This window comes from Mesoplodon bidens (assembly GCF_964165515.1).
Source record: "Mesoplodon bidens genome assembly, chromosome: 4".
NCBI lineage: Eukaryota > Metazoa > Chordata > Mammalia > Artiodactyla > Ziphiidae > Mesoplodon > Mesoplodon bidens.
The window spans coordinates 118,005,381-118,018,527 of record NC_138160.1 but is presented as its reverse complement, the minus strand read 5'-3'; the positions used below and the strand labels follow the sequence as shown (position 1 = coordinate 118,018,527).

Below are 13,147 nucleotides of genomic sequence, written 5' to 3'. Positions count from 1 at the left end.
CAAAAAGATCCTTCTGGACACAGTACAGTTTGAGAAGAGAGCATGAGGCTGAGTCCTGAAGTACTGGAACACTTAATATCCAAATAGAGCCTTGTACATCAAAATGTGTAAGCAATGAAAGAGAGGCCTTCAAGAAGAGATGATCACCTACAAGTCAAATGCTGCTGAGAATTACTCAAGGAAGATGAAGACTGAAAAAAATCTACTGAACTCAGAGTCAGGAGGTCCTTGATAACAGCTAAGGAGCCCCCAAACACTGCTGCTCAGAGCTCAGAGTCTGTCTGCCCTCTCTATAGCCCACAGCCACTGCGTCAGGACTTCCCCTCTGGCAGATCAGAGCAGGGCTTTCTCATTAAGCTTCTTAGGAGGATTCCTTGGCAGCTCTCCTGGCTGGCTGCACCAGATACATCATGGGGCCAGGCCAGTTTGACCACGTCTGCCTATCTCATCTAACCCACCTCACCCATTTCGCTACTCGGGAACCAGAGGTACCTACTGGGTGCCAGCATGCAGGCAGCCTCATACCACGGCTAAATGCTACTCTGAAGTCAGACACCAGTTCCTAACAGCTCTACCACTAATCAAGATCTTGGTGAAAGATTTCTTTTCAATTAAAAAAAATTTTTTTTTGAATTTTTTTTTTTTAATTTTTGGCTGCGTTGGGTCTTCATTGCTGTGCGGGCTTTCTTTAGTTGCGGTGAGCGGGGGCTACTCTTCGTTGAGGTGCACAGGCTTCTCATTGCGGTGGCTTCTCTTGTTGCGGAGCACGGGCTCTCTTCTTGTGGAGCAACTAAGCCTGTGTGCCACAACTACTGCGCAGGTTTCAGTAGTTGCAGCATGTGGGCTCGGCAGTTGCGGCACTCGGGCCCTAGAGCGCATGGGCTTCAGTAGTTGCAGCACATGAGCTCAGTAGTTCTGGTGCGTGGGCTCTAGGGCGTGCGGGCTCAGTAGTTGTGGCACGCGGGCTCTAGAGCACAGGCTCAGCAGTTGTGGCGCATGAGCTTAGTTGCTCCTCGGCATGTAGGATCTTCCGAGACCAGGGATCGAACCCGTGTCCCCTGCATTGGCAGGTGGATTCTTAACCACTGTGCTACCAGGAAAGTCCTGGTGAAAGACATTTAAATGTCCGAAACTGTTTTCCAATTTGTAAAACGCTGTGACAATGAAGCATGTATCAAATACTCCATCTAAGGAATTAGCTATCATAGGTTCATAGTCATTCATTCAACAATTGTTTATTGTGCAAGTAATAGGGATATGATAGTCAACAGGACAGACGTCATCCATGTCAACACGGAATGCCTAATCTAGTGAGGGACCCAGTCAAGCAAAGATTCAGTGCTCCGATGGGAAAAGCACAGGGTACTGGCAGAGGATTAGGTGGGTGGGGGAACAAAAGTCACACCCCTAGTCTTGATAGGGAGGGTTGATTTTTCTTTGGGCAAGATCACTCATTATAGCATAAAGACAGGGTTGGTGCCATTGGCAAGAGAAGGTTTGGTTCCTGTCCTTAAAGAGAATTTAATTTGGTTGAAGAGGCAAGCACAGGAAAACAACGAGAAGAAAAATGCAAAGAAATTCTAGGCAACTGTCATACTGGGTGTCACACTGGCTTTTTTTGTAAAAAGTCTCAGCTTATCTATACTCAGGTTCCAAATATCCCCACCATACAGAGGCCTAAAAGCTGGGCCCCAGGGCCACTGGAGTATCTGTGTCTCCCAAGACAGGAGCAGCGCAGGACCGCTACTGCTCCATAGGATTTTCCCAGGCTCAAAGTCCTCTCACCCAGAAGTGAACACAAGGCCTGCCCAGCAGAGGTCTGGGGTTCCTGCAAATTCTGTAGCTGGAGAGGAGGCTGCCGGAGCTCCCCAGCTTCTCTCAGGCCTTCCTCCTCTGCTAGGTTCAGCTATAAATAGCTTGCTGACTTCCAGCTGGGAATCTCCCAGCCCTGCAACGAGTAAGCACCGCCTTCTCACCCTGTGCTGCCCTCAGCCTGGAGCAGAAGGGGGTGGTAGCTGGCAGGGGTAAGGAGACTAGATGAGGGAAGGGCAAGAACCACCATCCCAGAGAAGCTGGCCACTGGACTACATTACCCACAATCCCAGATCGTAACTGGAAAGAAGAGGCCGCTGGGGGCCTGCAGCCTTAGGTAGGAACAAGTCCAGAGGTGTCCTAGTCCCTGGGTGTGCAGCCCAGGCCCAGACCCAGTTTTCTTTCCAAAATGTAACCCCTGAACCTTCAGTCATGGGCCTTAGAGATCATCTCTTCTCCATGCACCCAATTCACAGGCACTCCCTGAGACCAGGGAGACTGACAAAACTCCTTCTATTTTGGCCTTATTCGCAGTGTGTGTGTGTGCTTACCACCAGAGACTGGAAGTCTGTGAGTGATTTTATTCTGGATCAAGTCCAGAGGCTTCTTAGTGCTAAAAGCCCCCTCCCTGGCATATTACTTGTTACTCCCAAGCTCTGAGCTTCTATCTCCCTGCCTCACCTGAGGAAGAGCAAATGCTCACAGGTTGGTCCATGTTGCACTTCTGGAAGCACTGGGGGGTGGGTGTTCAGGAACTGCTGCTGGTTTGGTCTCTGCTGAGATCTGGTCCCTCTCCGAGCTTTGCTCATCTCCCAGCAGAAAGATCAGGGTAATCACATGGCTGCGGCAGGTTTAAGTCCCTGGAGGCACTGTACGAGGGCCTGTGGGGGCCTGCTGGTTCCTGCAATGGATAAACCGGAGCTGTCAGGCTGAGCAAGTGAAGCCATTCTGGGTGGTGAAGGCACCCAGTGGGCACCACTCCAGACCACAGTGCCACTGCAGGTGTACACCTGCCCCGTCTCTGTCTCCCCCACCCCAACCTTCCAACTTTCCACACAAACTATTCATGTTGGGTTCTGGGGCTCATGAAGCTCCAGACCACAGGGAGAGTAGCAGGTAAAAATGTTGGCTGGACCTAAAGTCGGGGACCCCTGTCCAAGGTGAAAAGGCACTGTGGCTATCCTGACAAAAGGGTCCTTTCCCTCTTTCCCCTCGCTCAGATATAATAACAACTCTCACATACTGAGCCAGGCACCAGGAATGCGAAGAGGAGTAAGATGGAATCGCAGTCTCAACAAATAACCGATGTGTTAGGTGCATCCCAGACCCGTGGGGTGGGAAGGACTTCCAGATGGCCAGAGGCCTCAAACAAGTAAGGGGTGAGTAGCAGTTCTACCACAATGGTGTGGGAAGGGCATTCCAGGCCGAAGGGACAGCTTGAGTAAAGGCAGGGAGGAGCGAGAAACAGCAAGCAGGGAGGAAGGCAGGGCGAGGGAAATACCGAAGACCGACTAGCAAAATGCTAGCGGAGGCGCGCGGCGAACGAGGACAGGCCCTCACAGCACGCTTAGGCTTGGGGCTTTAGGCCCCAGGCCGGGAGCCGAGGGAGGAACTCCAGCAAAGTCAGCTGCGCTTAGAGAATTAGGCGGAAGAGTGGGACAAAATATAAAACCGGTGGGGACAGTGGGAACCTCAGACCCTCTTGGGACGCCCAAGTCCGCCTGTCCCGCGTTTACCTCAGCCAGGCCGGGCCGCGCGTTCCCGGCCCCGCCGCCGCCCCATCCTTGGCAGCGGGTCCCCTGGCCGCCGGCTCCCGGGCGCGGGCAGACCCGGAGGGCCGAGCTCCCGCCCACAGCCGCCCGCGGGCCGCCTGCCAGACACGCCGGGAAGGAAGAGCCTTGTATGGGCCTCAGGCAGGGAGGAAGCGTCTGGCAGGGTCCCGGGAGGAAGCGCCATATATGGCGAGGGGCGGGCCGGGGGGCGAGGAGCGCGCCCGGGGCGAGGAGCGCGCACGAGATGGAGGCCGCTTCCGCCGCCGCAAGGCGGAGCCGCGCCGCGCCGCGCCGCGCCGCCCCACCCCCACCCCGCGCCAGGCCCACGACCCCGCACCCAACCCCTCCTGTCCCTGGAGGTACGCACAGCGCCCGGCACGGCTCCCTCGGTGCCAGAGCTACGGGAAGTGGGGACGGGAGGCGGGGTCCAGGCCGCCTTTGACGCCTGACCGAGCCGAGACTGACTCCCGGCTCCAGGCACTTGCTCTGTGACCTTGGGCAAAAAGCTTTAGTCTCTGAGCCTCAGATTCCTCTTCCTCCTAGAGGTGGGGATAAAAATGAGAAGGATGCCTGTTAAGCACGTCCGGGAGCGGCACGGCCCGCAGGGGCAGCGCATTCACCCTAAAAATTTTGTGTGGCCGGAATTGGGGCGGGGATTCCCAGTCCCCTGCTGTGTCCTTATAGCCTTTCCCTAGCCACCTCGGTGCCTGGGGGCTATATGGAGCTGACGCCTCCAGAAGATATCTTTCCAGAAGAAAATAGGGCTACCTTAAGGTCTAGAGTTTTCCCTTCCAAGCTGTGGGATTCAGACTGACGGGGTTCCAATCCCAGCTTCTCCCCTTCCAGCTGACTGATGCTGGGAAAGCTACTTTACCTTCTCTAAATCTCAATTTCCTCATCGGTAAAATGGGGATAATTCTTGATTTGCAGGGTTGTTGTGGTAATCAAATGAAACGAAATGGGGCGTCTATGCGTGTATGTGTGTGTGGTGTGAGAGAGAGAGAGGGAGAGAAAGAGAAGTGCTTGACTCGGAGTAGGTGCTTAATTAATGTCAGTTCCTCAGTTCTCTGTGCACTTTCCCAACTGAAGGCTGGGGAGAAGGAGATAAGAAGGGCTAGGTAAGCTTGGCCATTCTTCCTGGAAGTCCTGCCCTTTTGGAGGAGACTGTCCCTTCTTTGGCATCTATGGGAACTTGTTGCCAATATTTGGTGCTTCTTCCAGAGGCGTTATCTGTGGCCCTAATGCTCCCCTTTCTCAGTTCAGCCACTGCCCCAATGACCTGCTCTCCTTGCCTGCTGTTCTTCTCTACGTACCCCAGAGCCTAGCTGACCTCCTGGACAGGCTGGCAAGGGCAAAAATAACCTGGAGGAAGTTGAAGTTCCCATCACAGCCAGAAACTGGTATCTAGGACATCATCTCCTCCCACACCTGCTGTCAGTACCACACCCACACATTTCAACAAGAGATGGGTATCAATCTCAGAAAAACATTCCCCAATCCTCCCTTTGGCCCTGCCCTGCGCTCATCTGTTCTGCCTGTACTGGAGTTCCACTTAAATCTAACCTGAACCTTCTTGCCTCTCAGTGGCAGCCCCATCCTGTAGTTAGCAGCCCCTAAGAGGTTCCAGGCAAGTTTGTGGACACACACAATAAATGTGTCACCCACGGCCTTGTTTCCTTTCATCCTGTCGTTGGCATGGTAACCTTCCCTGTAAAAGTTGCAGCCCTCAAGGATGTTTTTCAGTTCTAGCAGGGACATAGCTCCTTCTCCCCACCCCGTGTAGATCACAGGGTGACATGTAGCTGTGTCATTCTGGCCTCTTCCAGAATGGGGACGTGGTGCTGGTGGCACAAAAGAAGGACTGGTTTATGGAGGGCAGCAAAGGGCTTAAGGGAGATGCTGATTGGATCTCTGAGGAACAGATTGCTTCTGTCCTACATGTTGATCCTCGGCCACCCAGAGAAACCAGCTCTGAGGCCCAGAATATTTAGGGAGCCACTCAGGAACTCATGGTGAATGATAAACACACATCTTCACTAAAATCAGGCACCCAACAAATGGTATGATGGCCGGTGCTTAAACCTGTAGAATAAGCTGATAAACTAAAAAGCCTCCAGAATCTAGTGATTTCCTCCCTCCTCAGTCCCTCTGGGGAATAAATCAATATTTATTAACCATCTCCCGTGTTCCAGTTTCCCCATATATTATTTAAACTAATTCTTCCCACAGTCCTTTGAGGGAGGTATTAGAACACATTTTACAAACAGGGAAACTAAAATTTGGGCAGAGATCTTAAGCAACGTAACCAAAACTACGTGGCCGTGGAGTGGTGGCCCTGAGACTGGAACCTAGGTCTTCAGACTCCCAATCCCACACAAAAGTCCTGTGTTCCTTTGTATTTGTGACTGTGCTACTGGTAAAGAAATCCTTGCCCCCAGGACCCATTGCCTTTCTAGGAGGTCCTCAGGAACGAAATGGGCATCAGCATCAGTCTCTGTGGCCACGGGGTCCTGCGTGGCCCTGCGTGGCACAGCAGCAGCAGCAGCAGTGTCCTCATGCTCAAACCTGAGTCTTCCCCCTGCCAGCTGTCTTGTCTCCGTCATGGAGTTTCCCCAGCAGAGGGCAAGCCGAGGGAAAGTGGTTCCCAGCTGCCAGCCTCATCTAGACAAAATCGCATTAGCGCCAGCCCCGGCTTTGGTCCCTCCAGAGTGAGCACATACAGCTCCCCCGCAGAAGGGAGGGGCAGAGAGACACGGAGCAAAAAAGGAAACTTCCATTTCTTTCTTTGGCTGGGAAGCACTTGGCTTCGAGCTGCCACTCATCTTGTAGGTGGGGAAGATTAATACTGATCCTCTGGAGATTATAGAAGTCTCTAAAATGAACCCTTGGGCAAAAGGTTTGCTAGGGAGAGGCTAGTAGGAAAGCCCGAGGTTTGAGTGCAGCAGGAGGGAAAGAGAGGCAGTCTGAAGAGGGAGAGAGGCCCCTGATCTCCTCTCTTGCTCTTTTCTGGGTGTCATTCTTCTTTCCATGGGACTTCTGTTCTTTTGTCCAAAAAGACCAGAATAGTCATGTCCTGGCAACTGGAGCAGGGTGAGGGAGGAAGCAGTAGGAGGAGGGAACTATCAGAGTGTCACCTCAAGCAAAACAGGGAGTGAGTTAAGAGTATTAATAGTTAATATTTAATAGTTAATAGCGGGTCAACCACGCTTCATTTATTATCTCATTTAATAGATCCTACTGTTATCCCTGTTTTAGAGAAAAAGAAATTGAAAGGTTTATGGGGCTCCTCAATGACAATAGCTCCCAATGGGAGTGGGCCAAGCACTCAGCAGATATTGTCTCATCTAATCCTCACCAAAAACCAGTGAGAGGGAACCATTATGCCCATTTTCTCCAGGTGAAAACTGAGGCTCAGAGAAGTAGGGAACTTGCCTGTGATCACTAAGTAATGTAAGTGGCAGAGTGAGGGATTCGAATTTGGATGTGTGACTCCAGAACTCATGTGCTCAACACTGTCTTGCTGCCACCAAGGCTTCTCCACACCTTCCGGGACTCCTGCTCACATAGCTTGAGACCACAAATATCTGCCCACACCTGCACTTCCCTGCATTTTGCCACACAGGTGAAAACCCAGCCAGGAGCATTCACTGGGTTTAGTTCAGACTTGCCACCAGCGTCTTTCTAGGGCCTGCACGGATGGCCTGGGTAACACGGGTCCCTGTGTCTTGGGGCTCTGGCTCCCATCCAGACTCCCGAGGTGGGAGGAAACCTAGAGAGGACATTACCACCCTCCACATGCCTTGAGATTTCCCTAAGAGATACAAAGATGTATAAATTGAACAGCCCTCAGGAGGTCTCCTTAAGACCCAGGAAGGTGCTTCTTGCAGGAAAGGATGGTGAGCCCAGCAATTTCAACCAGTGAGACCTGAAAGCAGCAGTCTCTCCAGCTGGGCAGGCTCCCAGTGGCCTTTCTCAGAGGCTCCTCTGCACTGTTACATGAGCAGACTCCATCACTCCCACCCCCACTGCTGTGGAGGTGGGAAACACTTGGAATCCTGAGTCAGAGGCAAGGTTCCACTTCACTTTCCCTGGAACAGCAAGTCCAGGATGCAGCCGGCAGTGTATTTGGAAAGGAAGGGCAACTGGAAAGTGAAAAAGAATAGTGCTCATTTCCTTCCCTACCATCTCTTTTATTTTAAAAACATTTTATGTATTTAATTTTTATCACACGTGTGATGCATGTTCATTGCAGAAAATACATGTTATGGAAATGAGGTTTATTAGTGTGAGTGTTCCTCCCTTTTTTCTCTCCTAACTTACCCGTCCACCAAAAGGTTTCCAGCTCAAAATCCAATCCCACTTTCCCACTTTCCAGTTGAGAGGGTTCAGTCTTTGCCAGCCCAGTTCCTGGACATTTTGTGATGCAGAATCAGAACTGGGGGGAGGGAGTAGTTAGAGAGAGATGTAGAGTCTGAGAGGCTGGGAAAAGGAAGGACTTGGGCAGAGAGGCTAAACTGATCTATTTAATAAAGAACAAGAAAGGAGAGGGAGAAGGAAAGTTAGAAGGGAAAAGTAGGAGGACTTTTATGAAGTATTGCTGTGGGGCATTAAGTGGACTCCCCGTAATTCCCCAGGTAGAGATTGGAATAACTCTGTATTTTCTGGCTCCAAGATCGTAATTCCTTATTTGCAATTCTTTATTGCAAACCTTGTAGATCTTTTTTTTAAACAACTAAGATTAAGCCTAAGTTCATCATCGACAAATTCTGGCTAACAAATGCAAATGGAATGATAGAATTACAAAATCACCATTTAGTAACCTCTAATGAGATAGTAGATTTAGACAAGGATCATCAGTAATCCAGGGATTCCTAAAACCATTGGGTGGTGAAGGATGGAAGGGAATTTTACAATATCAATAATACTTGAACTCATCAATTAATTTTAACATCACAAACAGAGAGACACCCAAGAAAACAGAAAACATGTTCACATAGAAACCTGTATATAGGGAGATCAGCTCGGTGCTCTGTGACCGCCTGGAGGGGTGGGATGGGGAGGGTGGGAGGGAGGGAGATGCATGAGGGAAGGGATGTGGGAACAGATGTATATGTATGACTGATTCACTTTGTTATAAAGCAGAAACTAATTTAAAAAATTAAAAAAAAAAAAAAAGAAACCTGTATATAATGTCCATAGCTGCAGCATTATTTGTAATAGTCAAAATGGAAGCAACCCAAATGTCCATTAACTGATAAGTGGATTTTTAAAATGTGGTATATCCATACAATGGAATATTATTCAGCCAAAAAAAGGGGAATGGGGCTTCCCTGGTGATGCAGTGGTTGAGAGTCCACCTGCCGATGCAGGGGACATGGGTTTGTGCCCCGGTCCGGGAGGATCCCACATGCCGCAGAGCGGCTGGGCCCGTAAGCCATGGCTGCTGAGCCTGCGTGTCTGGAGCCTGTGCTCCACAATGGGAGAGGCCACAACAATGAGAGGCCCATGTACCACAAAAAAAAAGGGGGGAAGGAATGAAGTACTGATGCATGTTACAACATGGATAAACCTTAAAAACATTATGCTAAAAAAATATTATGCTAAGTGAACGGAGATGCCAAAGGCCATGTATTTTATTGTTTTATCTACATGAAATGTCCAGAATAGGCAAATCCATACAGACAGAAAGTAGATTGGTGGTTGCCAGGTGCTGGGGGGTGGGTGGAACAGGGAGTGACTGCCAACAGGTACAGGATTTCTTTAGGGGTTGATGGTAATGTTCTGGAATTAGGTAGTGGCAGTAGTTGTACAACAGCGTGACTATATTAAAAACCACTGAATTGTACACTGTAATTTTTATGTTATATGAATTATTTTTCAATTAAAAAATAATATCTAGAAAATTAAAGAGAGAGAGAACCAAAAATTATGTGTCTCTTGATATATTGCAGAACAAGTACATAGCATGACCTTAAAAGTGAACCTGAATTTGATCAAACCTCTAGGTATAAAAACGAGTTTGGGGGCTTCCGTGATGGCACAGTGGTTAAGAATCCACCTGCCAATGAAGGGGACATGGGTTCGAGCCCTGGTCCGAGAATATCCCACATGCTGCAGAGCAACTAAGCCTGTGCGCCACAACTACTGAGCCTGCACTCTAGAGCCCACGAGCCACAACTACAGAGCCTGCCTGCCACAACTACTGAAGCCCACACGCCTAGAACCTGTGCTCCATAGCAAGAGAAGCCACCACAATGAGAAGCCCGCTCACTACAAAGAACATTAGCCCCCACTCGTCGCAACTAGAGAAAGCCCGCATGCAGCAATGAAGACCCAATGCAGCCAAAAATAAATGATAAAAATAAATATTTAAAAAAACGAGTTTATAGGAAATTCACGGGATAGAAGGACATAGTAAATAACATTACGAGGGGAAAAAAATGCAATCTGTCAAATCTAAAAGTGGGGAATTCTTCAGAACAAGTAACTTGGTTTCTTCAATAAATAAATAGCAAGGGAAACTAATATGAATGAATGAAAAGAAACTTAAAAGACATATCAACAAATGAAAAATGTGATCTTTTTTAGGTCTTGATTCAAACAAAGGAACTTAAAAAATACTTGTAAAGATATATATACTGAAGTATTTTCAGGTGAAATTAGGTAATGTCTGGAATTTGCTTCAAAATAATCCAGTGTGTGGTGGCAGGGAGTGAGGAAGGCAGTGTAGACAAGACAAGACCAGCTGTGAGTTGACAGGTGTTGAGCTGATGGTTAGATACAGAGAAGTTCATTACACTACTCCCTCCCACTTTTGTGAATGTTTGAAAATTTAAACACACACATAAAAATGAGGCTTGATTTATCCATGAAATTGGGGCATATTTAAAAGTTATATATTATTTAAAGGAAAATGGGCTAAGATCAAATAATTGAGTTTGAGGTCACTCGTGCTTTATTGAAAGCTGAAATTAAAGAGCATGTATAAAATCTGAAGTCACCAAATTATTCTTATCATTATTGTTATTATTGCAATAACTAAATTGGAAATGGAGTGGGGGGACCAGGACCCTCCCAAGGAGGCAGGAAGCAGTGCAGCCTTTCGAACACCCAGAAACACAGTCAAACTAAGTTGTTGGCCTTCTGGCCCCAACCTGCTTTTCCAGCCCCGTTTCTTGCCCCCCCTCCTTTCCTTGCTTTCAGGCCACACCACCATTAATTCACAGGTTCCTGAACACCTTGACTTCCTTGCCTTTGTACTTGTTATTGCCTCTGCCTGCAAATCCCTCTCCTGTGAACACCCCATCTTCCTCCTACACCCTGTTCGCCTCCTCCTTCATAGGATTAGTCACTCCCTGCTCCATACACATCTCTATCACACTGTGAGGCAATTATTTATTTCTAAATCTCCCCCCACCCAATTCTGTGATGGCCCAGACTCTTATCTTGTTTATCTCTGCATGCTCAGGGCCTGACAGAAAGCAGGTAGCATTTGGTGAATGTGTTTTGGATAACAGACCGACTGTGTAACTGAGGAGCAGCATAGACTTTGGATGGCCCAGTGCTCTGTGTGGCCCCAAGAAATTTACTCAGACTTGGGCTCTCTCCCAAGATATGCCTGCTAAACTGGGGTACAACAAAGCAAACAGTCTGATCCAAGAATAAACAACAAGACCACCTGGTTAACACCAACCCAGTTATAAGCAAAAGAAAGAAGTTTAAGAGAAAAACTTGGAGTCTAGTAGTATGCATGAATTGTGTATTGGAAATGGGGAGAGATAATTTGGTGATGGGGGCAAGAGCTGAAGAGTTCTGTGAGAAATAGGGTGGCAAGCTAATAAAACAACACTGCTTTCCAACTTTTAAAAAACCTACAGCCCCCAAATGTAGAAGCCAGCAGCAGCTCCCTGATGCTTCTATCCTGCCAGCCCCAACGGACAATCCACCTACAGGGAATATTAAACAGCCAACCTGTGTCCTCTCAGCAAAGAACCTAGAGCCCTGAGTCACTACAAAATCTTTCCCTTCTTTTCTTTTTAGCACTCTTAACACCTTACAACTGAAGGAGCAGATCTGTGCAGGGGGAGAAAATACTCCATCAGAGGAACTTCCTAAAGACGACTACCTCATACCAGGTTCTAGAAAATAATTATTTGCTTACCTAGTCTTATTTTTCCCTTTTTCTTTCATAAATACTTTCTTCTGATGATTTTTTAAAAATCCTGCTTACTTGGAAAATACAGAAAAGTACACAAAATGAAATTAGAATTTCCCATAATCCCATCAGAAATAACATTAACTTTGATATATGCATGTGTGCATGTGTGCATTTTATGTAACTGGAATCATGTCATATAGAATTTTATATATTTACCACTTAGTAGTATATTGTGGGTATTTTTTCAGGTCAATAGTTATTTTAGAACATGATTTATAATGACTGCCTAGTAGTCCATCATATAACAATTTACTTCAGCCATCACCCATAGGACATTTATGTTGTTGCCAGTTTTTCTCCATTACAAATAATACACTGTAATTAACAGCAATCCTGGAAGAACTGCTAGGTCAGAGGGCATGAACTTTTTTTTAAAGAAATTTATTTATTTATTTTTGGCTGTATTGGGTCTTTGTGGCTGCACGTGGGCTTTCTCTAGTTGCAGAGAGTGGGGGCTACTCTTCCTTGCGGTGCACGGGCTTCTCATTGCGGTGGCTTCTCTTGTTGCAGAGCACGGGCTCTAGGTGCATGGGCTCAGTAGTTGTGGCTCGTGGGCTCTAGAGTGCAGGCTCAGTAGTTGTGGCGCACGGGCTTAGTTTCTCCTCAGCATGTGGGATCTTCCTGGATCAGGGCTCGAAGCCGTGTCCCCTACATTGGCAGGTGGATTCTTAACCACTGCGCCACCAGGGAAGCCTTATAAAAATAAGGCTTTTGGTGCATGTTGTTCAATTGCCCTCAAGAAGGCTTATACCAGTTTATTCTCCCTCCATCAGTGTGTGAGACTTTCGTGCATCCAAGGGCTATCCCTCAATCTACCATGTTTGAAAAAGGTAAGGTGTTTCTATATTTCTCACAATTGATATATATTTTGTAATCAGAAAAAAATTCATGTTCTTTTTTTAAAGTAAAAGAAGTTTTCAGGCTTCCCTGGTGGCGCAGTGGTTGAGAGTCCGCCTGACGATGCAGGGGACACGGGTTCGTGCCCCGGTCCGGGAAGATCCCACATGCCGCAGAGCGGCTGGGCCCGTGAACCATGGCCGCTGAACCCTGCGCATCCGGAGCCTGTGCTCCACAACGGGAGAGGCCACAACAGAGAGAGGCCTGCGTACCGCAAAAAAAAAAAAAAAAGAAAAAGAAGTTTTCCCCATTAAACAGATGGGAAACCTGAGGCCCATGGATGAATAACTTTTAAAGTCTTGCTTTTTGAAGCCTGACAGTTGGGTCTGAGGAGATTGAAAAAAAGTATTTCTGGATAGAACCAAGATGCTTCTGAGAAGAAAATTCTAAGGACCTTGGCAGTTTCAGCAGCCAAGAATGAAGTCTGGCTCTGAAGAGAATGAAAGAT

The 13,147-nt window shown here is 48.0% G+C and overlaps 1 long non-coding RNA gene across 1 annotated transcript; it reads right to left on the bottom strand.

The window, feature by feature from the left end:
- Positions 1 to 621: 621 nt before the first annotated feature.
- LOC308616911 lies at positions 622 to 3,660 on the bottom strand. The gene is made up of 3 exons (XR_014015771.1): positions 3,549 to 3,660; positions 2,494 to 2,713; positions 622 to 1,104 (listed from the first exon to the last, which is right to left on the bottom strand). It is a non-coding gene; the product is annotated as an uncharacterized lncRNA (long non-coding RNA).
- Between the last annotated feature and the right edge of the window lie 9,487 nt (positions 3,661 to 13,147).